The following is a 25,466-nucleotide window of genomic DNA, read 5'->3' on the forward strand; positions in this document are numbered from 1 at the left end:
TCCGCTTAAAGGCGCCCCGGCCCCCCGGGAGGGGACGGGGGGATGGAGAAGGGGTCTGTGAAGCGGGGGGGGCCGCCGGGAGAGGCAGCGGGGCGGCCTCCGGACGGCGGGACGCGCTGCGGTGCTGTGAGGGGGGGGAGCGCCGGTAAGGGCTGCCCGGAGAGGCTGCGGGGGCTCCGTCCCTGGGGATCTTCAATAGCCACGTGGAAACCTGCTGTAGGTGGCCCCGCTTGAGCAGGGGTTGCACAGGAGGACCTGCAGAGGGCCCTTCCCACCTCGTTCATCCTGCAGTTCCGTGACACAGCACCGGGTCCTCACCTGCAGCCTGCCCCCAGGTAGAGGTACCCATCCTACCCCTGCTCCAGCGGGGGACAGGTCCACAAGGAGCAGTTGTGCATCCCACCTCAAGTCCCTCCGGTCACCCAGACAACTTATAAAAGGCCTCTAGTAGCAGGGAAACCACCACCACTGCCTCTCCTCGCAGTGCGACCAGGATGGCGTAGGCTCCTACTGCACCAGCTGCCCTACAGAGCTGCAGCAGTCGCTTTTCCAGTGCCCCGTGTCCCCGGTCAGTTCCCCACCACCTCCCTGGCAAAGCAGCCAGGAAAGTTATCGGGGATTGACCGATACGCTTACAGCCACTTTGAACTCACAGGAAGCCACCGACAGGTTTCACAGAGGCACTAGCTAGCAGTACTAACAAAGGGCTTTTAGGCACTGCCAGCTCCATGCCATATAAATTCCCCGTGTGTAGGTGAAAGGCTCCTTTCACCCGCTACCAGTCCCTTGGGGCCAGCAGAGCCTTTTGTCCCAGCCTTTCTCCTGGGGAAAGTTCAGAAGCCTTGAGGAGAGCTCTCTCAGCTCACGTATGAATTCTGGAGCAGCACAGGCTGGTTAACATATCAGTTGCCCGTTCTCAGCCAGCACGCCTGTAACAAGATAAGGAAAGAGCATTTGTAAACTGCATGCTGCAGAAAAGAAAAATAATATCTTCGTTTTAGGGGAAAGGGACTCAGGCCAGCTCCAGTTAGCAAAGTATTCTTCTTGAAGGACTGCAACAGGCAGAGTCTGAGCCAGAAAATAACCTCCCTGCCTTTCTGAGTAGTGCCACCTTAGATGCCTGCAGCAGTAAACTAACTCACTTCTTAAACTGTATTTCCCCTCTGAATTCTGCTTTCACACTGTGGACTTATTTTCACCTGTTTTTTCCCCCAGTCCACACCAAATTGAAGTCACCATCCAATCTTAAGACTCCAAGTCACCATTCGTTGTTCTAGGTTCTTCTGTTTCCTTACTGCATGAACACGGGAAAACAGGTAACTGCATATACCAGCTCACTAGCCTGGCATCCTGCCCCTACGAGGAGAGAATAAAAGGCCAGATGAAAGCAGAAATCCTCCATACAGATATGCAACAGCGCATCTGTTGTGAGGTATGACTTACTCCTGACCCCTAGCTGATAACTAAGGTACATCCAAAAGCCTGACAACTGAGAATCTCTTACCATTTTCTTACCCTGGTGAAAGTCACTTAAGATTTTATTTTTTTTCTTCATATAAAGCCAAATTCCCCAGGCCTTTATTTGTTCCTTATTCAGACACCGGAGCCAGTGGCTTCACCCGTAATGGTCTGTAAGATACAACCCATAAACCACAGTCAGCTTAAACTACTGGGTACGATCTCTTTCCCCTATTCGAGCTCTCCGCGTTCAAGCACTGAGACAGGCACGCTCCAGGGCCTGGTTGTTTGTGTCCGGACAGACAGAAGCTGAAGCAGCTCCCTGCAGCAGACCAGCACAACCTGCCCCAAACCCGCAAATGCCTCGCAGCCTCCACCTGACCTCACGCCACCCCACCGAGGTGCAAAACAGCAGCAGTGACCGCAGCCCAGTGGGTTCACTGCTGGGCCGCTTAACCTGTTCCCAGGCCAGCGCTGCTCATGACAAGCGGCACCACGGCCTGTCTCTCACCCCACAACTCCACAACCACAACGCCAGAAGCGTTGTGATCAGATCACAAGCTCCCCGTTGATCTGCAGCACCCGGCATCTCTTCTGAACGCAATACGGGGATGCGCTGCTGCAGCCAGCAACAAGCAATTGCAGAGCCCCGTAGTAAAAGAAGCCCCTGCAGAGAGAAGAGCGGCAACCTATTGCCACAGCTCTTCCTCCTCATGCGATCCCTGCCCCACAAACAAGGCCCGACACACGAGCTGGGCCCAGCGGGTTATGCTGCTGCACCATGCATCAGCAACACATATGGGCTGCAGAATATTACCATGTAACTTCTACCCAAGGATAGCAAAATACTTTCCAGGAGCAAGTTTTCTCCTTTTTCCAATGGAGAAAACTAATATTGGGAAAATTACTTGACTTTCTGAAGGTCACAGTGGAAAGCCGTGGAAGATCCAAGAACACAAGCTGTACCTCCTGGCCCCTGGCTGCACGATCCCAGACTACCCCGGAGTGTAACCTAGCCTGTTACCAGATCACACTGCTGGAGCTATGCAAAATTCAGTGGTTTCACTTCCCAAGCATTTCATGTGATCAGTTTGCTTGGCTTTTGGTTCCTATGGGTTTCTCGCTCCTGGAGTTTTGATCTGAACACTGGGTTCAAACCAAACCCAAATCTCAAACCCAGTCAGAGAGGCCAAGTTTCCTCTGGTCAGTTGATAAAAACATGAAAGATTCATTGCATGACATTTATGACAAGGCCACCTGCCTGCTCCAGCATTGCTCAAAAACCTGCTTAAGTTCCTGGCAGCCAGGCCAGGAGCCGAAGGGAGGCGGGTGGCAAGCCTCCCCTGCAAGAACAAGTTGCGTTGTGGTGACAGAGGGGGCAAGAGGGCTGTGGCAGGATCCTGCTTCACTTCCACAAAACCCACATGTCACTGCCTGCTGCTGGCATGGAGAAAACACTCCTGGAGAACCGCATTTGCTCTTGAGGTGCCGTATCTTCCCCCACCTTCAGAGACATTCCTCTGTGGGAATCCTGACCAGCAGCAGGGGAGACCGGCAGGGCGGGTGAAGACAACGCAGCGAGGATTAGTTTAATACAGAGATCCCCTCCGAGCTGTTTCCCATCGTGCCTGGAGGACAACCCAACACCCCTGCAGCTTGCGCTCCCCGTTGCGCACCGCTCACACCGTGAGATGTGAGATCAGGAATGTGTGTGGGTGCGGAAGGCCCCACCAGGCAGGCCCGGCCAAGCCTTCTCCGGAGGAAAGGGGCGCTGATTTCACCCCTGGAAATCACCTGGGATTTGTGCTGCCCACCTCGGCCTCCCTTCCCCTGTGCCGCAACAGGAGCGTGCCCCGCTTGGGAAGAAGCTCAAGTGCCCTCTATTGGGCATCGCCCCTTATTACACCAAGAGAAGGAGATGGGTGAGCTGGAAATAAAACGTCCATCCATCCATCCATCCCCTCTCATTGCGGGCGATGTCCGAGAGGAACAGCAGAGCTGCAGCCAGTGCCGGGCACGGAAGGAGCATCCGCTTGCCAAGGGCGATGGGGAGGGAGAACAGCAAGGCAGAAGCGGGGTGAAAGCTGAGCCTGGAGACGTGGGCCCAAAGCCGGGCACGTCTTGAACGGTGCCGCCAAGCAGGGCCATCCACCAGCTGCCTCAGTTCAGTGTGCGTCGGTAGAAAGCAGGGAGCCCATAAAAATCATGAGAGTTGTTCCCAGAACAGTACAACTGAGGAAAGAGAGGCAGCTAGGGCATTCCGCATGGCAAAGGGCACTGGGCTCTGTCCATGAGCCAGCCGCCAGCCATTCACAGTAGGTACTGCGGGGCATTTCTCCTCACGGCGTGAGGATTGCCTGTAGGCTCCTGCAGAAGGAATCATCTCTGACTCGGCCTTTGAGCAATGTTCTGCCTCAGAGAGGCTGCTCTAAGCAGAATCCCCACCTCACAAACCATAACCACCCTCTGACACTAGTGCTCTCTGAGCTCTACCACCGTGGTCTTCATAGCAGGAGCACGGGGCAAGCAATTCTTAAAGATCCCATAGCGGAGGGGTCCTTCACGACTGCCTAAGGCTACAGGTGCCCACAGGTGGAAACAGGCCACTGTTACCTTAACAGCTACAAAACAGATGGCAAACCCGACCCGAAACTGAGCCAGCTGTGGTCACACAGACACCTTGGACATTCAGGGAGTGTCAGGAAGGAGTGCTCACAGATGGCTGACACTGACAGGTCTCTGTTCCCTTTTGGATGCCTGGTGCATCTGAGTGATGAGCCATCTAAGACGCATGCTTTTGTGGATGTTGGTTTGACTGACACAAGTGGGAAGGAAGCAGAAGAGAAACTGAAGAGAAAGGTGTTCCGAAATTAATGACCCCTACTATTTGATAGAGAAGCACTGACCATGCCAGCATAGGCCACATGAGTGCAGTAAGAAAGAGATGATCCTCTTAACAGCACTGCTGGGCAGCCCCATACCTGTTATAATCCCCTTGGTGCCTGCTCTCACCCTGCAAATGATTAGGGCCAACTGGAAAGTCGGCATGTGGCTAATGCACTGAGAACTAGGGAGAGACTGCATTGCCATCACAGTTTACACCACGCTTCTCTAGCTGGTGCTGCAAAAATGTGTTCCTCTGCAAAAGGGGACCCTGAAGGGGCCCCATGAGACCCACGGGGCTGTGGGGTGCATGGGCAGCACTTTCAGGGCAGCTGGAAGCTCCAGGACAGCAGGGCAGCCTGGGTCCTCAAAAAGGCAAGCAAAAAGGAACCATGACTTCCGGCTAAAGGGTCTCTGACCTCCTCTGCTCCAAATACACTCACTGCATCCACCTGACGTCTATTTCTTGTCAAACACCTCAATGGTAACAATCCCCAGCTGGGATCACACAGTGGTTCTGAGCCCTGCCATGCAGCCAGCAAGGAGCAGTTGGTCTAAAGATGAATGGGCCATCCAGTCTGTACATCCCACCCCCCAGATCAGCTGCCTCAGGCTTGAAGTCTTTAGGTCAAAGACAAGAAACCTCAAACTACAGTACTTAGAAGGGCAGCATCGGAGAGAAGAGGCCCAGGGTCCTGCAGAAGCAAAAGTGCTAGGAAATGAGCACTCACTCTCTGCAGAAGGGTAAAATATTATTATGGTTGCTAGTTTGATGGGGGAAAATTCCTTTCTGGGACTTCCCAGCTGCCCAGACAGCCTGTGGGCTCATACCAAGTGTATAAACAAGACACAGCTTTCAACATCAAAGAGGGTTCCCACTTCCTTTAGCTGGGCACCCCATCTAAATCTGCTTTTACGAGCAGTTTCAGTACTTCCAAGGAAAGGGGGGGGGGGGGGGGGAACCCATGTTCATATCACTGGGGAAAAAAATTCCAGGAAGAATTTCCAGGAGGAGCAAGTCCGATCCTGCTGCCTTGCAGTTCATCCCTAGCGTGAGCAGGGTGCCTCGGTGAGCACAGCCTGGCTGCACCCACGCTGTGACCTGGCTGAGCCAGCCTGGGGGGCTCCTGGCCACAGTGCCTCATGCAAGCCTGGCCAGAGCTCTCAAATTTCCATCAGACAATCAGAAAACACCAGCCAGACACCAGTGATGTCTCACAGAACAGCATGGACTCTGTAGCCTCACACACCCCCCACCTCCAGCTCATCAGTTGGGGGACGATAGTTCTGTGTCCACTGAAGCCACTGTGCAAACTCATGCTGTGGAGATGCTCTTAGTGAGACAGGGAAGGCTGGGGAGAGATACATGAGTACTGCCTGAGGCCTCTGCAGCAGTAAAAATACAGCATAATCCTCAGAGAAAGGCTCAGAAGTAAAACATACGGCCCTTAAAATAGCTGTAGAAATGAAGAGTGCTCTCATGACTCAGGGTTTGTGACCACAAAAGAGCCAGAAGCCAACAGAAGGGGTCCAAGCATCGAAGTCAAACGGCACTTGGAGGAAGAGAACAAAACAACCTGTCCTCAGAAGCCTCTGCCTCAAAAGCTTAGATCACTAAACCTGCCAAGGAAGACTTCTCTGACAAGAATAAATCACAAGCCTGTCATCTACCCTCTGCTTTCCGAACTCTGACTGCACACTGCATCTGTGCATTCCCCAGGCTCTTCTAGAAGCTGGGGCCAAATGCTGAAACCTTTATCAGTTTCTTAGAACTAAGGACAGTTATTGGCAAGCTATCCACCAGAAATCCCAGTTGGAACAGTTCTCCAGGCAGCATGGCTGTATAAACAAGGATGAAAATGGCCTTGGGAGGGAGGAAATGAGCTCGGGATCAGAAACAGCAAGCTCTGCATGCAAGCACGCTAACACTAAAAATGGTAGGAAAAGGGGGCAGGAGAAGGGATGGGCGAAGACAAAGGACAGAGAAGGGATGGGAGTGGAGTATTTTCACGGAAATTTTACCATACACTCCTCCCTTATGTCCCTTTGTTCCTAGGGTAAAGCCTCTCAGCCAGGAGGCACTGTCAGAGCAGAGGCAGGGGCTGGCTGGTCAGTGTTGACATGACAGACACGGCCTGCTCCCGTCCTATAAGCCTCACCTGCGGAGGGTCCGGCTGGGAGAAACCCTGTGAAAAGCCGTGCACGCTTCATTTTGCCTGTGTTATACACCAGCCGACCCCAGAGGGCACAAGAGACCACGACTTTGCCTCTAAACCCTCTCACCCTTTCACACCCAGGCGTGGCGGGGCAGGGAGGGCGGCCTGGGGGGTGGGTTAGCTGCTCGGGGGTTTTCCCAGCTCTGCCTCTGCGTTCCCGTGGGCCGATGGCAGGAACTGGGATTACCACATAGCGGCAAGGAGCCGCTTCGGGCTGACGAGCACATACGCAAGCATCTAGCAGGAAGCCGCGCTTTATTAGCCAAAGGTCTGGGTGTCTCCCAGGCAGGCAGCCAGGGAAACGATCCCAGGCTCTGCGTGCTCCCTCCTCAGCGCTTATGGCCCGGGACGGTGTCCCCAAATCCCACCCAGGGCTGCCTTCTCATTGCCCAGCACTGTGAGAGGGGCACTGCACTTGTCACAGCCCGCCACCAGGGTCCTGGCCCTCAAGGGATACAAAAGCACGGCCTCTACCCAGCCTGACTGCATTTGGGTGAGGCAATGCAGAAACAAATTCTCTGTCTTAGCTTCCACACCACAGCCAGCATTGCTAGAGGTATTCAAGGGTGGTTTTCTGGAGTATGTTTCTGAAAAACTTTTCCTACTCAGCTGTGTCCTGGCTCCCTGGTAGGCGGGCGATGGGCCCAGACACACAGTATCAGATCCCCCAGGTGAACCTGCTCACACCTCAGGTAGGAGCACATGCAGCAGGTGCATGGGATTCAGCCTCTGGGAGACCCACATAGCAAAGAACAAGAAAAATAGCCAAGCATCACCACAGCATCAGAGCCATCCCAATGCGTCCGCGCACATTGAGCAGGCTGTAGTCAGGACAGACAGATGGATACTCGAGTCACGCATCGCCTAGTGCAGTACCAGACTGACCAGACTCACACAGGTAATGAGACACTCATGTCAGTGCTCGTCACCAAGCCCTGGCCTAGGTACTCTGATGCTAATGTGGTGTCTACATTAATAGAAATGAAGTTCAAGTTATGGTAAGAGTCAAAGTAAGAGGTTAACAGCCAGAAAGAGGTATGAGAATAGAGCTATGATTAGACCAGACAGATGGGTCAGGTGACTTGGAGCACTGTAATTGTCATCCTCACCAAAGAAGTTATGTTCCTCCACATAAACGTAGGTTTGCAGCTGTCAGACACCTTTCTGTGCCACTCACACAGCGAAAATTCAGCAGCGTCATTCCCAAGAGACGTTACACCACCAGGACCAGTACAACTGAATACACTTGCAGTGGTGTTCCTCTGCAAAATCTATCCAGTCCTTCTATGATTTCATATAGCAAAATTAGCGTAATCTTATAATCTCCAGGTTTAACCTGAAGGCAAAGAAAGCTCTTTTCTACACAGCCTGATGAAAATTAGCCAGCCTTTGAAAAATTGCTGTTTCATATGTTTTTTTTATTTTTTCCCCTCTTATGTTTTGGGTACCTTTGTTCCTAAAAATATAACAAAAATGTTAATTAAGCAGAGTTCACTGTTGTTGTATGCCACTGTCATGATGGTAGTGATAATACAACTGTGTAATTACAACCCATTTTACCTTCCACAGAGTGTCTGCTATTTAGGAAAAAAACAAAACTCAAAAAGATCATTATCACCAGGAGTCCATACTTTTTAGCTAAGGTGGTAGAAGAGTTAAAGAACCAAGGCCCATGTCCACAAAAAACACAATGCCCCATAAAATGGATCCTGGGAGAAATAAAGTATGTAAGTCCAGGCATGCAGCCCTTAAACCCCTGCCTAATCCCTTGGGCTCCTAGACTACGTCTATACCAGTAAATTAAACGTGCCCAGGACTGTTCTCTGGCACCGAGGCCCCTGGCACAGGATGGCTTGCACCCATAACATTAAACTCTTTAATCCTTCGAGCAAGACAGTCTGATCCAAAGTGGTTATTGGGAACGGCCCCTGGCCCACGCTAACTCCCTGAGCCATGCCTGGGAATTGTTTGGAAGAGTGTGAACTGGCACAGGCCAAACCCATGGCAAGAATAAATTAACAGGAATCGGCTAATAATTTTATAGGCAATGGAGATGTAGCACCCCACAACACTTGCTGGCATTGATGTGTCCAGAATCTGTATCACATGCACGTACAGTATCTATGCATACACTTCTATGCTATCTGTATATACTTCTGTAGAATTTTATGTACTTATATCAAGAAAAAATAAAAAGCATTAAGTTTGGCCTGTGTAGGAAGGATTTCTTGGCAGGAATGTGGTGGATAGGCATTCACGTGGCTGGCTGACTACCGATCAGCAGTCTCGACTTCCAAGTGTCTTCATTCCTCCCTTCCACATTAACCTCAAGTTTCTGCCTTTCCAGACCATTTTATTCTGAATAACTGAAAACCTGGGGCTACTTTTTCACACTCATTTTCACAACTGGAGTGTGCATTCCTCCATGCTTAGAGGTGTTTGGAGAGTGACTTTTTCTGAGATTTGCTGTGTGAATTTCCAGCATGGTCTTACATCTATGCTGCATGTGAACTGGCATGAAGCATGAAGCCCAGGGCTCTCCTTGTGCCCACCTTGCCTGTAAGGACACCCCCTGTCCATCCAGTCACCTTGTTTCAGAGATGGTACCCAAGCTGGCCAGCCAGCAAACCATGCCGGGGGATATATAACAGCTGCTGATGGTGCGTGTCAGTGCTAGGAGGCCTGCAAACAGGAGTGCAAGCCTCATCTCCATGCTACCCGTACCCCAAGGGTGAGCGAGAGTGTCTCCACAGCTGAGGGCCCGAGCCAAGAGCGACCCACTCGGTGACTGACGCCGCTGAGTCAAAAGGAAATGACCCACTCCGTGGCAGCGCTGCAGGGACACGCTCATACGCGTGCACCGACAGGCAGCGCGCTCCGTAACCCAAAGCAGCCGCGGATGCGCCCCGCAGCCGGGACTCTGCATCCCCACGCCCCAACGGGGCAGCGGGGGCTCCCCGCAGAGCCGGGCACGGCCGGTCAGGGAGACCTCGCTCAACCCTCGGAGCACGGGGAGCCCTCCGGGGGCCCGGAGCTCGCCTCACCCCCCCAAAGCCCCCCGGCCTCTCTCCGGCCGGCAGGGGGCAGCAGCAGCACGCACCAGCGGCCGGCCGGGCCCGCGCAACGGCTGTAACGGCCGCCGGGGCGAGGCCGCCCTCCCTGAGGCGGCTCGGCGGGGCGAGGAGCCGGGCTGCGCCTCACAGCGCCCCGCCGAGGGGACACAACGCACACACACACACACAGGGTGCTGTCACCTCCCGGCAGGGCCACCCGAAGGAGCCCGGTGCCCGGTTTTGGAGCCTGCAGCTCCCCCATAATGCGTCCCCGGGGTGGGGAAGGTGTACCCCCAGGGCTCCCGGCACCCCAGCGGCACTGCGCCAGAGGGGAGCGCAGGCTGAGCCGCCATATCCCCGAGCACACGGGTCCGGGGTGCAGGTACACCCCGCTCTGGGCTCCCTTCGCTGCGGTGCAACCCTTTTCTTGTAAAAAAGTTGGGACATCGAGGCCACTCGCAAGACTGCGTGTGCAAGTCCCTGCCAAGAATTTCCAATTGTCAGGGCTCGCTGAGTTCCTTCCCCTTCCTCCACCCACCAAATCCTGCTGGGTTACTGGAAACGCCGCAGCCGTCATACGGCAGTGTCTTCAGGCCACCTATGGCAGAACGGGATTTTTCCAGGAAAGGCACGTTAGACCTATTGCACAGTACAGAGTCAGTCCCGACTCGTGTTTTGCTGTTTGCAGCTGCTCCGTTTCCCTTACTGAAAAGGGGTGATCACATATTTTTGACAGCATAAGAGAGGAAAAAAAGCTAGCTGAATCTCTGTTTTCCAAACTCCAGGACACAGCCTGGTCTGTGTAATTAACTCTGTCACCACTGTGGTGACCAGCAAGCAGGTGGGCAGGTTACCTGCACAGTGCCACTGCCTCCTCCAGACCCTAGGAAACTTGACAGGGGGAACAACCAGGGAAAACAATGTTGTTTAAGGCTCAGAACAAGTCCACAAGAACAAAAAATTCTAGGTTACAGGATGAGCTTTTATTTCCCAAATCCTTGGTCACATTTCTTAACCCCTGAGCCTCATTATCTTCAATACAGCAGCAAACATCTTAGCACCTGCACAGGGGCTGGAACACTGTGATGAAGGTCACTATGTAGGCACATATTTTAATTATACATACTTAAAAAGACAATCAGATCTTTTTATGATCATGACCTCAAGTAAAATCAGAATGCCGATTAACTCGAGGTGGAAAACACACCATTAACTAAGGCGATGAAAGGGGTAAGTTAGGACTGTAAGGTTCGTGTTCTCTTTCTTAAGGCTGGTTTATGCTTCAGTTTTGCAAAAGCTAATTAGCTTTTAAGTACTTTGGCTCCCCAAGCTGCAAAATGGGGAGAATTGCCTTTTACACAGCAGCAAATGTGAAATTTATTTAAATAAACAGCACTGGCAAGGTTCGTGGAAATTGTCAGATAAAATTTGTCACAAGAACAGAGTACAAAGTAAATATAGCCGATAGCTTTATCGTGAGGGGAAATAGCAAATATCTTTGTCTTCATGACGCTGAGAAATATGAAGAATGAACAGATTCTTTTTACATTATTCCTTGCATTTACTTGCTGAAACGCTCCTTATTAGATGTTTAATTTGCTACTGAATAGGACTCAAAAGAGCCAATGTGCTATTTTCCTAGCACATCAAACACAGCCCCACAGAGAGTGAAACACGAACAGAGAAACAACCAGAAGCTTTCTTGTACCATCAAAGATGTAGGAAAAGAAGCAAGGAAAGGTGGCAAACCACAAAGCTTGCCCAACAGAGAGGCCGAGAGAGGGGAGAGAAGCATCAAAAGCAGCCACAGGCATATAGGAGGAAAGCTCTAGTGAGTGGGAGGAAAACAAGGCATAATACAAAAATAAAGCCCCTGGCCCATTTGGGCACACTGAGATTAAAGAGCAGGGGCCAGCCAAACCAGCAGCTATCTTAGAGCTCTTCCCTGGGGAGCAAGGCACTGGGCATATAATAAAACAGCTTCAGGCACTTCTGTTCACATCCACTCTCTTTACTACTTGTTCTTCAGGCAACTGGAATCTTCCCCCTGGGATGGCTTTTCCCAGCAGCCTTACCTGAATCCTTAAAGACAGGGCTGCTTCATTCTGCCCCTGGAAACAGCAAAGGTCTGCACCCACCACACCACCCCTGCCTGCTCCAGCATAACTGCTAAGCTACAAAATTTGGTGGAGTAACTTCTTAAAGACTTCCTCGTCACAGGGGTTTTTAATCAAATCCCAGGTGCTCAAACTACAAACTCCAAACTGACCTAAAACATGACCATCAGAAAGTGATGCTGGCCAGCTGTGCTCTATAATCACAGCTATGACGGCACGCAGCAAGCCAGCTCTGTGTAGGATTGTGGTGGTGCAAAAACAAAAAGGCAGGTAGGAAGTCTTCCCGCTCTCCCCAGTTCCAGCAGTGATATGTACAAGGGAATATCAGTGCTTTGTAATGATTTTTAGATTATTCAGTTCAGGGCCATCTGCACCCCAGCGGCATAGCCAGCGCAGTGTGGCACAGCCCACAAAAACCTGGGTGTAGTGCAGGTGGACTCAAAGCTGACCTCCTTCTAAAGCACTTTTCTGCAAGAAGTCATCCCCACAGCCCCACTAAATACGCTCTTTTCAATTCTGGTGTCTTCTGCTGGGACTTCTTCTTCTAAGAACCTCCAGCCAAACCACCTGCTGTTTTTTTAATGAGATGTGTGGGGCAGAAAGGACACAGCCTGGTCCCCACCACAGACTTAGCTCCCCACGTTGATGGCAGCATGCTTTTGGTGCAAAATGATGAGAAGAGCCCGAGCATCAGAGCTGTTGTTTCTCCTGGCTCAGAGATTCACTGGAGAAAGCTAGTCCCTTGCTTTCCTAGATCGGAGAGGCTTGGCTCGGTTCCAGAGAGATTAAAGGTGCTGAGCTGGGAGGGAGGCGAGGATCAGGTCCTGTCATTAATAAAGGACTGGTTGCAAGTCTGCGGAAGGAGTCTATTCCATTATTAAGATATCTCCCTTCCCTCTGGGAAGCATTGACCCGGAGGAAGGGTCTGAGTTCTGCGTAATTCTTCAGGCAGGTCATTAAGCAGGAGACTGGTGGAGGAAGCAATTTCTTCAATCTCTTCTTCCTGCTCCTGTCTCCGCAGACTTCTTGCGCCATGAAACAGAAGTGTTACCTGTGCACAACCCTTACTGATTGCCGAATGTTGGGAAAGCTGTGACTTCAGAACCGGTACGAAAAGGCCACTGAACTGCTAAAATCCTACAGCACCCAAGCCACAGCAGCCAGCTTGCTCCCTGCACCTCCTTCCACTGCCACAATAAAAAGTGAGCAGCCCCGAAGTCGATGCGTGCAACTCGGAGCAATTGAAATTGCACAGGGCCTGCTTCCAAGCCTGCCATTGTGCAAGTCTGGGAAAGGCACCAATTCTCCCCGTGTCCCCGACCCGCCCCCCCACGTGAAACAAAACACCCATCAAGCAGCAGGCTGGCTTGTCCGAATGAATTAATAGCTGTCAAACGATTTCGGTTCCACACAGGTCTGTCAAAGCCATTATCAGGAGTTTGACACTGGCTATCACCCACTCCTTCAGAAAGAAAGGGTAAAGAGAGGCAACATCAGGCAACTGCAGAATGACCTAGCCTCAGAGAATGATTTGACATCGTGCAGATATTTAACGGTAACATTTATCCAGCAGGACTGACGTTCACTAGACTGGAACCAGGCAGCCTGGTGTTTCGTAGTCGCCCTCTTAGCTCCTAAGGCTCAGAGCCTTGAAAGATTTAAGCATCTAAAAAATGTCAGCTGCCTGAAACCTAACTACCTTTGCAGAGCAGGGCCTCAGGATAAGCCTGCTAACCAGCAGAGCCTAACTTTATGCCACAGGGAATGCCAGCCTTGATGTCTCACCTGATACCTGGGGGGAAGCAGCCGAGGATTCAGAACCCACCTGGTTAATGAAAGCAGCATAGTATCTTGCTTCTTAATAGGGAGCTATAATCAATGTTAATCTTTTGGGTGTGCTACTAAATACCCAAAGGGGATGTTTGTTTTGCAATTTCCCTCTTCCCTAATGGCAGCTTTTCCCTGCCCTGCACAATCAGTCACCCTGCAGTTCACAGCTATAAATATTTTCGCTTGCTTGATAGCTGTAGCATTTCAGTGTCTTCCACCTCAAGCTTCACCTCATCCATTATCCAGGGCTCCCTTGTGACAGAGCTCCTGAGCTGACCTTCTCCTGTTAAGGTGCACGGGCTGTTAGCATTGTGCAGGCTTCGCTTCAAGCTCTGGATGCCAAGCTGATCCATACCAGGCACCTGAGGGAGTAGTATCAAAGGAGAGCAAGCTCCTGCCTTGGGCAACTCGGAGAAGATGCGAGCCGTCTGCCTGAACCACCAGAGACAGCAGAGATGTCCATCTCTGAGGAAGATGGATGAGACAAGGAGACGGGGTAGACTGAAGAAGGGCACAGAGAAGGAAAAGGACAGGAGGGGTAGCCGTGAGAAGGGAGGGTGGAAGCGTGGGGTGGGGGAAAGGTGAAGCAACGCAAGCAGTGGGGGAGAGGCATGGTGCCTAGGGAGGAATAGGGTTTGAAATAAAGGAGGAGGGTGCCTGACAGTGGGCATGGCTTAAGGTCAGGGACGAAGGCTAGCTGAGGCGAGGAGACAGCGTACATGGAAGAGTGGAGATTAAATGGAATAAGATGAACACAGTTGTGGGTATGAATGGAGAAAAATCTAACTGCAGATACACTGAAGTTCCAGCTATGGAAGCAGTTTTGGAGTTGCTATACAGTGGACGTAGCAAGGGCCAAATAAAATTCCAACTGCCTTTTTTGGGGGGGCTCAAGAAATGTCTTAACGTGATGTCTGTGACTGCAGAGTATTAAACCTCATCACCCAGAGATTCTTCTCAGGCATAAAGCTTGGGAGGCTCGGGGATTGTTGATGAGTAAACAGCAGAAGAAGATAGCATTAGGATTTATGGGGAGAGAGGAGCAGGAAGGGTCTGCAGAGAATAAGAATGGATTAAAGGAAAAGGACTTTTGTGCTAGCATTGTTCCTAGCTTCTTGGGCAACCGTGCGCAAGTGCCCTAGATGAAGCTGGCTTTGCTGCAGGCTTTACAGCTAATGTCATTTTAATTTCTGACATGTCACTAATGGAGAAATATTTAACATGTATTTATTCAACATCACTAAAAATACTCTGGCAGTCATGGGGGAAGGAGGATAGGGCTGATCAATGGGGGAGGTGGGGAGAGGACCTGCGCTTCTGTAGGGACTCAGATGTGATACTTGCAAATGGGGTTTGGAAAGCATCTCTCCCAGAAACCTCTGCCATGAAAACCTGCTGTCAAGTGTCACACCGGATCAGGGAGGGAAGTAGCTCTGTACCTGTCAGATTCTCATTAGAAACAAATTCTGTTTCCCTGGTAATGAAGGAAAGGCTTAATCCATTTTCATTCCAGGTGAGCATGTTCAGTATGTTCAGCGGGGTGAGTCCCTTCGCCACTGTTAATACTCGCTGTGTTAGCAGTGAGCGGTAATCCAGCACGTCTCGATGTGTTTCACAAAGTCTGCAGAAAGTATGGGGCAGTAGGTCAGCTGGGAGATAGCTAGGGACATCACACTTTTCCCCCTTCTCCGGCGTGGTGCAAAGCCAGGTTGCTGGCTCCTGTCTCATGCTCCTCCCTCGTCTCTGCACGGGGAGCCTTGGATCTATAAGGAGGGGTGGCTGCATCTCGCCCCAAGGCTGGGCAGCATGCTGGGCAGGGGCCGTGGCACCCTGCCCTCCCTTGGTAAACCTGCCCCTGCCTTCCCTGAGTGCTGGGAAGAGGATTTAATCCTTCCCGGGCTGCAGTGACCATGAGGTCCTGACTCCTCCAGCCACTGGACTTTTGGTCAGTAAATCACAAAGACCAACAATAAGAAGCTCGCTTGCCCCCAGTATGCAGCTCTGTCCCTGTGCTTGCTCATTAGAGATGGGCTCGCAAAAATGCTAAGATTCGAGCCTCCAAGAGCACCAACGGAGTTCGGATCCAGATGAGACAGTGCTTGGATGCTTTGGTGATTGGCACCTTAGAAATTACACAGATAGACGAAGCACAGTGGAAATTGATGGGACTTTGCAGCTTTGGCTCTTCTCTGCTAGTTATAATTATTTAAGATGATGTTTCACATCGCATTCAAACTCCTGTGCAGATAGCAGCGGCAGAGAACAAGAGATCTCAGCCACCTAGGAGAGGATTATGTGGATATGACAATGTTCAAACCCACTGGGCTCTGCCACGCTGCATTATTTAAGCCCAGTAACCAAATTTAGTAACCAGCCCCTGAGGCGCTGAGAGAAAAACACAGAGCTCCCTTCCCTCACAGCCCTCTCGGCTTCCTCCCTTAAAGGAGCCATCCTTTAAGGCTTTTCCCTTCCTCTCTCGGCCCCACCAGCCAAGCCTGATTTCCCAGTGCCGGGAACAGCCAAGTCCTTTGCACGGGTGTAACGCCTGGCCCAGGTACCCGCTGTCACGCGCACTGTGAAGCCACAGGAGTCCAGTGTGGACTTACACCGACGGGAAACAAGATCAACCCAAGCTCCAGGCCTTCGGGATGCAGGGCACAAAAGCTGCAGCTGTACAGGGAAGCATGAGCTCAGGTGCAGGCAGGACACCCCTACGGACAGCCTGCCTGGACCACGGGCTGCTTCCCAGCCATATAGCTCTGCCCCGACCACCCGTGTGTGCTGAGGGTGTTAGTGCTGCCCTCTCTGCCCAGACCACGTGAAGCTTTCCAGGCTCTCACCTTCCTGGGAGCTTTGCAGCTCCAGCTAAACCCGTGCCAGCATGCGCCTGCTGGTAAAGTATGTGGGGAGAAGCACTTCTGGACACACCGACAGGCTCAGGCTTGTGCTCGGCTGAGCTCGCTCCTTGCCTCCCTCGCCCACCAACGCTGGAGCGGGCGCGAAGAGGTGGGCCCACCTCTAACTCCCCCAGGTCTGGCCTGCCCGCAACGGCAGGGCTTTGTCACTGCTCCACAATGTCACAGCGCCAAATGACGGTGATCATTAACCATTTTTTGAAAGCACTGAGGCAAAGGGAGCCTGGGAGGCTTGGGCAGATCCTCTTCAAAGGCCTCTCACCTGGCCTGTGCTCGGTGACCAGGTGCCAAGCCACAGCAGGCCCTTGCCTCCCCGGTAGGACAGGAGCGCCCACGTCCCCGTACGTGACCTAGCTCTCCAAAGCGATCTGTGGGAAGGAGAGGTGGAACGAGGTGAATATTTAACCAGCACTGTGTCAAGTGCAAACACATGTCCGCCGTGTTGTTTTATCATCACGGGGCATTGGTCTCGTACAGGCATTTGAGGCAACATTACTCCCCGTGGATTCTGGCAGAGCTGGCTCGGGACACCCAGCGTTTACCTCAGCATGCGAAGAGGTCATTTCAGTAAAAGCCAAGCTCAGCCTCAGGGAGCTACAAAATAGTGCTGAGACCTGCTGGTGCTGTAGGTGACTCCCGACACCGTGGTTATTAACTGCAAGGCGTGCCCTCTCCCAGGCGGCGATCGGACGCCACCGCCTCTTAAAACTGTCTGCCGTCGTCTCTTAGATCCCTCCCTGGCCTTCAGCCCAATGCCCTGGAGGCAGCGAGATGGAGACTGCTGTTTACAAACACAGCCTTTTAAAACCTTGTGTGGAATGAGAAAAAGGAGCAAACCCTGCTGAAGTGCCCTGGGAGGAGCAGATCTAATCAGAGCTCGCTGGAACATCTTCCCAAGCCTCTCCTGGCATGGATGAGCCACAGCTGAGCTGCCGGGATGAGGAGCAGTGGCCGGCCAGCAGCTACAATTGTGAAGGCCAGACCTGCAAGAAAAGAGAGAGACTCTGGGGCTGCATGGATGTACCAGCCAGCCCACAGGCCTCGTGGACTTCTTGTTCCACTCCCAGATGCTTAGCTGTGGGTATTCAGGATTGGTCAGGCTTTTTAACTTTGTTGTTGCTGTCGTTCTTGGTTTGTTTTGGGTTTTTTTTTGCAATGCTTAGTCCCGCCATGCCAACCAAACTGCAAGATGTCTGTTTTTTTATTTATCGCATACCTAGAGTGCCACGACAAATACAGCCCATTGCACCAGTTTGCGTACGCTGCCCCTACCCCACAGTGATTTTATCTGGAAACCACAGTCTCCTTCCCAGTATTTCTGGTGTGCCAGTGGCCACCAGAGCCGACACCAGCGCTGGCCTCCGATGGATGGTGCCGGCAAGTGGGCGAAGCTCAGCGTGAACCAACCTCATCCCGTCAGCTCTCCCCTCCTCTGCGCAGGCCTCCACCAAGGGGCTGAGGGGCTGTGCCAGCAAGGACAGCGGCCGTGCCAGAGGCATGGGTCCCTGGGGAGCTGTCCTCATCCCACACGGCTCCCCCGGGGCGCTGTCAGCTGCTGGGCGTGACGCCCCAGCACGGGGCGATGTTCTGTGAAGACCGTTTACTAGAATCCTTTCTGAGGTCTTGTCTCCCGGGGGGAAATTCCCCAGCACCGCTGTTGTGGGATAAGCTATTCTGCAACAACTTTTAAAATAGCTGCCCACGGGGACGCGGTAGGCTGGAAAAAAAACAGTCATTTTATTCTGGTGTGATCACTCCATTTTGTGAGCCAGGCTCTTTGCCCTCCCTCCCTCCCTTCCACTGGAAATCGGCATGCTCGACTCCGCTGCCAACGCTTTGCAGGCAAGGGTTTGAGGGCCGTGGTGGCCTGGCTGTGCGGGCTGCAGTCCTCTCCTCGCTGCTTCCAAACGAGCGATACGCTGTGCAAACGTGCAGAGCTCGCGTGCCTCCCGCTTCTGGGACGGGATGCGAATCCTCAGCCCTCCCGAGGGACCCACATGGAAGCCAAGCTGTGAAAACACAAATAACGGCCCTGGTGAGAGCACAGCAAAGCCTTCCAGCAGCTGTGACTAACATCAAACCACTTGGTACAGGGCTCCCTGCCTCTGCCGCTCCCGGGGAGCCTCAGAAAGGGCATCGCTGGAATCCCTGCCCGGGGAAGGGGAGCGCGGAGGAGATTTGGGCGCCCAGCCTGGGATTTCTGACGGCTGCCACAGCAGGCAGACGTGGGCCACGTGCAGCAGCGCCGAGAGCAATTCGCAGGAAGGGCAAGGCGTGAGATTGTTTGTGTGAAGCGTATACACCGGGGCTGGCTGGGGGCAGCCCAGACCTCTCTGTTTTCCCGGATCAGGAAGCGAGGCCCGGCCTGCCCGCCGCCCAGCCCTCTCGTGTGCTAGCAGGGATGTGTCTGCAGCAGCCAGCAGGCGGGCGGAGGAGGTTTTTGGGATGGGCTGCTTGGCAGGGAGGGAAGGGGCGAGTGCGTGTGGAAGAGGACAGATAAACCAGCAGCGCTCCTCAGCTGCGGTGCAGAAGCAGGCCTCAGGTTTCCTCACGGGGCTCTAACTTAGCGTGACGGAGCCCTTATCAGCCGCACACAAGCACAGGGCAAAGAGCCGCCCCTGCCTGCTGCACCGTGCCCGTCCTGGGGCTGTGGGCTCCACGCGGGCTCAGCCCCGGCCTGGCACAGCTGCAGCCTCCCTCAGGGCTGAGCTGCTCGAAAGCCGCAGGAGACACATGCAGGTGGCAGAACAAGGAGGCACAAGGATGAGGCCCCGGGGCACCTTGCCTTGGGGCTAGGAATCTGCTGGCCACCCGCATGCAGAAGCAGGCTCAGGAGAGACGCCACGTGCAGGGGCGCTGAGCTCTGCCCTGCGTTCCCAGCCCCACAAAGCAGGTGCCACTGGTGTGGGATCTTTCCCATCAGATGAGCACCGGGGCGAGGCCGAGGCCCATCGGTGGGTTCTCTCCCCGGCAGGACCATCCTCCCTACAGCTCTGGTAGGACTTGAAAGCGGCCCGCCCTGCAAACCGTGGCCCCGCTATTGTTTGCACTGAAGTCCAAAAGCGTGAAGAAGATGAGTCCTCTTGTTCTTGTTTCTTTTTTTTTCCGGGCAGTCAATAACTAACCTCCGGGATCCGGCTGCTTACGAGGCATGGAGAGAGTTTCTAAAAGACGGCGATAAAGAGTACGTGGGTGCCGGGGGAGGAGGAAGGCGGGGAGGGGGAGAGGAGGGATACGTATGTCACAGCTTACCTCAGAGCCAGAATTAGAAGCTGGGTTAAAAAAAATAAAATCACAGCAGGAAATAATGTGTGGCTTAAAATAGCAACATCAAATGGGAGCGAGAATGGGGAGTGGGTGGCATTTGAGGTTGCTGCTCTGTTCCTCCCTCAATGGCAGGGTGATTAATATGTCTACGCTCCTTGTGTTTATGTAACAAAGGGCACCAAAGGCCAAAGCTGTATTTTCACTAACACTGCAGGGGAGTCTGTGAATCTTTTCTTCCACCCATAGCATTAAGTGGGAGGATCTGCACTTGCACTTCCTGCCCCAGAAACAAACAGAAAAAAAATTATCCACGCCGCACCAGTGCACACGCAGTTACGTTTCCATGGCTTGGCAGGGTGGAACAGAGACCCTGCAAGGCTTTGAAGGTTCGTCCGCCTTTCCTTGCTTCCCACAGCAAAAGCCTGTTCCCGGCACACCTGTAACCGTGGCCGGCTCGTCTCTGGCTGGAGGCTGCGCTGTAATAGCAGGCAAGGTAGCACTGCGTGTTACTACACATTTCCGTGCTCGCTCTGTGCATTCGTAATGAATCATAGATCTCTGAGATGGGTCATGCAGTCTGTCTCCTTGCCAGCACAGGACTGTTCCCAGCCACGTACTTAATCCCTCACGTTTCTCTTGGGAGACCGTGATTGAGACCGATCAGTCTTTTTTTCTCCCTACGTACCGTGTATCCTGAGAACCGCAATGAAGACTGGAAAGCACGCGCAGTTTTGGTAAGGAAGAAATATTTCTTTTGGGTGCATCAGGAAACAGTCAGCCCACCACATCACTGGTAACCCCAAAAAAGCAGCCAGGTGAGGCATAGCACTTGTTTTTTAGGCTGCTGTGATCTCCTCTGGACTGATAAGCAGGATAACCCTGCTCTGCGCTTGCAGAGAAAGGTGGGAGAGTGTGCAGTGAGCCCCCAGGGCGCAGGAGGCTCGCCCCTCGGTGGGACACACTCGGTACCTCCAACTCATCGGAAAGGCAGCGCGGGGCTGCAGCTCAGCCCTCGCCGTGCCCGGTCCCCACAGAGCACAAAGCCGAGAGCGGGGCCTCCCTTCACCTGCGAGCAAAACGCACCAGCCCGCAGCCCTGCGCAGGCACTCCTGCCAAAATACCTGCTTAGAGGCGCATAGCACAAGGGCAGGTCCGTCATGTGCTAAAAACCTGCTGCCCAGACCTGATTCTCTGGCACTCTGACATCAGCGAGTGTCTCTGACATCGGTCGGGACGTGCTGCTGTCGGAGGAAGGGGAATCAGGCCCAGCACTGATGCACATCTTCCCACAGGCAGGCAGGGCAGCACGCTTTGTTTAAACACGGCCTGCTGGTGGCTGCAGACAGGGATCACTCCCAGCGACTCAATCAACACGCATAATATCCTGCGAGTTAGCTCCAGCCGTGGTAAATATCTCCACCATGCTTTCCCTCCAAGCAAATATAGTACCTGCATGGAAGAAATTCCTCAAGACGTTTCCTGTCTGGAGCCGAAGCTTGCCAGGGACCGAATTTCCTGTGAGGCTAGAGTTGGGAATGCAAAGCAAAGAAGCTAACAAGAAAACGCGATGATACACATTTGGACCTGCTCTACAAAGATCCTCTTCAGCAAGCATGTTTCCCCCTCTGTTTAAATAAAAAGAAAGCAGCCGGATTTGCAAATAACGGCGGGGCTATTTTTCATTAGTAATTCTTATTTTTACCTCACTGCTTCTCTTTCTGCCTGTTTTTTCCAGCTGCGATTCTGTGACTTACACATCCTGAAAATGAAAGGGGTTGTTTTTGCCAACAGCAAAGTGCTATGCGTCCTTTCAACCATCTGGAAATAGATTTTTTATTCTTCCCCTCTCCCAGCCACACACGCACGTGCACACACACAACCGAGCCTTTGTCTCTCGGAAATCATTTCCCGCACCAGAGCTGACGGTCACGAAAAGAATTCAGTCCACAAGTTCCACAGGCATTACAGGGCCGAGGCAGAACAAACAGGGGGACTTCCTGGGCACTTGTTCTTATCCAAACTGCCACCTCATGAGCAAGAGAGGAATGCAGCAGAGCATGCGGGGCAGTGGCTGGAGATTAGGAGAGGTAAAGACTCCCGAGTCGTTTGGTTTGGTTTGGTGTTGTCCTGGCTCTGCTACAAATCTCCTTTGTCACTAAAAGCAAGTTGCCTACTCGCTCAGTGCCTCAGCTCCCCCAGCTGTAAATAGGGATGTGGATCCTGCCTAACCCCGTGAGATGGTCAATGCGTCCATGTCCGTAACGTGAGCTGATGTCCAGAGATGAAAGAAGTAATCTGAAGTGAACACTACCGTGATAGCTCTGTGCTGAGACTAATAGAGTCAAGCAGGACAGTCTGGGAGCCAGAGACAAGACTTGATCGTCTCTTGCCCAGAGGCACATGTTAAGTGAGCTGTGTCACCACGCTCTCCAGATGACTGCAGGTCTGCAAGAGGAGACAAAGAAGATCCAGAGCCGTACCGACTGGTACAAACACGCTTACGGTGTCCAGCTGAGAATGAGTAACAGCTGCTTGCTCATCACCCTGATTTCTGTCACTACTAGTGTTTCTGAATGCTGAAGTGTCCCGGCGCTGTGACTCAGGGCTGTGAGTCACAGGCTGCGTGTCTCTACCACATGGAATCACTCACTTGCTCTCTCAGATGAGATTGCAGAAATCACAGATCATCTTGGGTCTCCTACAGTGGTAAGTCTGAACAATATAGGCAGATATTTACAAACACATTCGGGAAAGATTCATCCTTTCTCCACTGACTGTCTGTCAAGGATTCATGTTAGAGATCACTTTCACACCCACATCAAAAAAAGAGACAAAATGTAGAAGTCTTATGTTCCTTACACAGACATTTAATTCCTATACACCGAAAGCTCTAGGAAATCCGGACTAGACAAGTCGCGGTACAGGTAGCACTCGGCCTGTCGCCTCCCCTGCTTTTACCGGTCCCCTCGCTAGCCCTGAGATGCCTCCAGCAGGACAACGCGCTCCTTTTTGGCCCCTGATCGCCTCCTCCTTGCCCGTCCTCTCCGGCCTGCCTGGTAAGGAAGCTCTGGTGCAGGAACGCAGCGCTAACCTCAGTGCCAGGCTGCGGCGAGACCCCTGAGAGGACACCAGCGACCCCCGAGGCGCCCTCACAGCGGCGAGACCTGCGTTGAGTCCCTCCAACCAGCAGCTTTCCCTTCCGCAGGCTGCTTCGGTGACCGGCCCTGCATTCAGATCCCGCATCCAGCCTGTGTACATCCTCTGTTGATACAGGTGCGGCCAGCACGGGCGCCGCTTCCTCGGGAGATGAGGCGGTGGGGGCTCGCCCCAGCGCCGAGGTGCAAAGCCCCGAGTGATCTCACCGGCGGGGAACCTCCGGCACCGCGCTGACAAGAGGGGGGTTGCTGACACTCACCAGCCTGCCCCCCCCGGTGGCAGCGCGGTTTGTGTTGGCAAAAGAGTGTTTCTGTTGGCACGGGCCCCCTCCCTGCATTGATTAAGTCACGCCTGTTTTGTTTTTTGTAGGGGCAAATCTCTCCGCAGCAAGGTGTTTTGCTGGTGTGAGGATGTGGCAAGGAATCACTCCCGCTGCTTACAGTGCTTACAGTCGGCCCGGATCCCTCTCCCAAACCCAGATAAAAGCCTGCGGCAGTCTCGCCGAGAGCTTTCTGTTTGCCGAGACAGGGCGAGCGCTCGTGTGAGCCTGAACGAATGCAGACAAACTCCGAGAGCCGTAATAGGAAAGCAAACACAATGCTCCGAGCACAGGGACTCCCGGCTGATAGGAAGTGACTTCAGCACGCCAATTCCTCTATTCCCGTAACTCTCTGTGGCCTTGCCAATAATCCTTATCGTCCTTGCTGAGAAAGGAGTGCCTTTGCTAACTGATTACATCCTCTTTTCCTTACTGTGGTCAGCCGGTTGCTGCATGCCAGAAGCAGCTGGCATGATTGATAGATAAGCACATGTCTCCGTGCATTTTCCTCTGTCTGCTGTAACCACATCCAGCTCTGCAGCAGCTCTGGAAAGGAGCGAAACGACACGGAGCGGTTTTGTCACCGATACTAGTTTTCTAGAAACGCTAACCCAGCAAATCTCAGCTTCTTTTCAGCCTTCCACGCAGGATGGTCACAGCCATCCCTACCACCCGTGACCAGAGCACAGCCCAGCGAGCCCTGCAGACGAGGCAGGACCAAGAGGTGCAGGGCTCAAAGGGACCCCGAGACACCACCTCCCAGCCACTGCCCTGCACTGAGGCCGCGTTGGGTCTAACAGCGCGCTGCAAGACTAGCCAAAGAACCTTCCTAAACCAGAGCCTGTCCAGAACAGGGATGAGTGCAGCTGTTGTGGAATTTCAGCCGGTTTGATCGAAGCTCTGTGCACCCTGCCTGACTTCAGCATTTTTTGTTAGCTTGGAGGTATTCTGCGAATGCAGTGGCACAGTTCAGTGAAGTGATAAAACGCTTCAGGATCACCTCTGCTCCACGCACTCTTTTAAGCAGCACATCATGACAAGAGGCTTCTCGTGCCAAATTCCTCTTCGCTTTGAGTCACAGGAGTGACATCAGAGAAGGAGTTAGCCCGGCTTGCTAAGTGACTAGAAGGGGGCCAGTCGTATTTATTTTTTTCTGTACTAGTTCCTGGAATGTGGTTTGCAGACGCAGCCCTTCCCTTGCTGTAAGCTCACGCAGTGAAGTGGGCAGGGATGCTCAAACAGCATCTTCCTTGACCTTTCTGGGGCTGAGATGACTTGTTGCTTTTTGAAGACTTCTGAGAAGCTTCCCCCAGCCTCTGTCCCTCCATCCCCTGTGCTGCATCTGCAGCGTCCAACCACAGTCCCTGCGGAGGGCAGCGTGGCTCGCGCAGTGACGACGCTGTGCTCTTAATTTGTTCCAGCCTGTTTCACGCTGACATTTTAGCACTGACGTCATCAGCTGCTGAAATTTCATTGCTGCTGCTAAGAATAACAGCCCTTCTCGTCCCCCACCTTGCACCAAATAGTTATTTATTAATACAGTAGGGATCCAGGCTTATCTCTTCTGACACAAATCGGGTTCTGGTGGTTAAAAGAAGGAAGAACAAAACACCGAAGACGCTTGCATGTTCCGTCAGGCTGGGACAAAAGGGGGAAAAAAAAGCATGTTTTTAAAAGGTAAGAGCCCTTCAAAAACCTAATGGGAAAAGTTCAGACTGTCTTCCTTACTGGATAGTCTTAGGCACTATGCATTGCTTTAACAGCCTAGGCTATAGTCCACCCCAGAAGTCACACACAAAGCCCCTTCCAAATTCTCCAAGGCATTGTACCTTGAATATTTACTTACAGTGGTGCATCGTGGGCACGAAACACTGCCAAATCAGAATTCCCCATTGACTTTGGGGCCTGAACCAAATCCCATTGATTACCGTGGGAGGATTTCCATTAACTGGAACGGGCATTGAGTCAAACCTAAATTGGCAGTGCTTCGCACCCATTTGGCATAGTGCAGTTGTCTGCATAAGGTGGAGAATTAGGTCCAAAGACACTGAGAAATGCTTTAATTAAGCATTACTGAGGAGAGGGAGAGAGCTTTTCCATCATTAAGCTGATAAACTGAATTTGTTCCATACTTTAAATGGCGAAGGGTCAAGATTTTCAGACGCTTGGTCTGAAGATGAAGCCGGGCGCTTAGAGGACTTCCAAAAAGACCTGTCTGAAGGAGCTCAGGCAGGTGTGGAGCAGGGGCTGAC

General features: G+C 52.7%; 2 long non-coding RNA genes across 7 annotated transcripts in view; one reads left to right on the forward strand and one right to left on the reverse strand.

Moving 5' to 3' along the window:
• Window positions 1-21,565, reverse strand: LOC121067223. 2 transcript variants are annotated; one of them, XR_005818184.1, is made up of 3 exons: window positions 21,442-21,565; window positions 11,686-18,481; window positions 1-929 (listed from the first exon to the last, which is right to left on the reverse strand). It is a non-coding gene; the product is annotated as an uncharacterized LOC121067223 (long non-coding RNA). The 2 variants fall into 2 exon arrangements; XR_005818183.1 differs by lacking the exon at window positions 21,442-21,565 and adding an exon at window positions 21,189-21,323.
• The window catches only part of LOC121067222, a 10,148-nt gene continuing 3,159 nt past the window's right edge, over window positions 18,478-25,466 (forward strand). Inside the window, exons 1-3 of one of the 5 annotated variants that reach the window (XR_005818181.1) lie at window positions 18,478-19,656; window positions 20,155-20,473; window positions 20,580-24,891. This is a non-coding gene — a long non-coding RNA (uncharacterized LOC121067222). Of the gene's footprint in view, window positions 20,474-20,579; window positions 24,892-25,466 lie in introns of all 5 variants that reach the window. The other 4 variants (XR_005818182.1, XR_005818178.1, XR_005818180.1 and 1 more) reach the window with 4 other exon arrangements.

The sequence above is a fragment of the Cygnus olor genome, chromosome 3 (genome assembly GCF_009769625.2).
Source record: "Cygnus olor isolate bCygOlo1 chromosome 3, bCygOlo1.pri.v2, whole genome shotgun sequence".
Lineage (NCBI taxonomy): Eukaryota > Metazoa > Chordata > Aves > Anseriformes > Anatidae > Cygnus > Cygnus olor.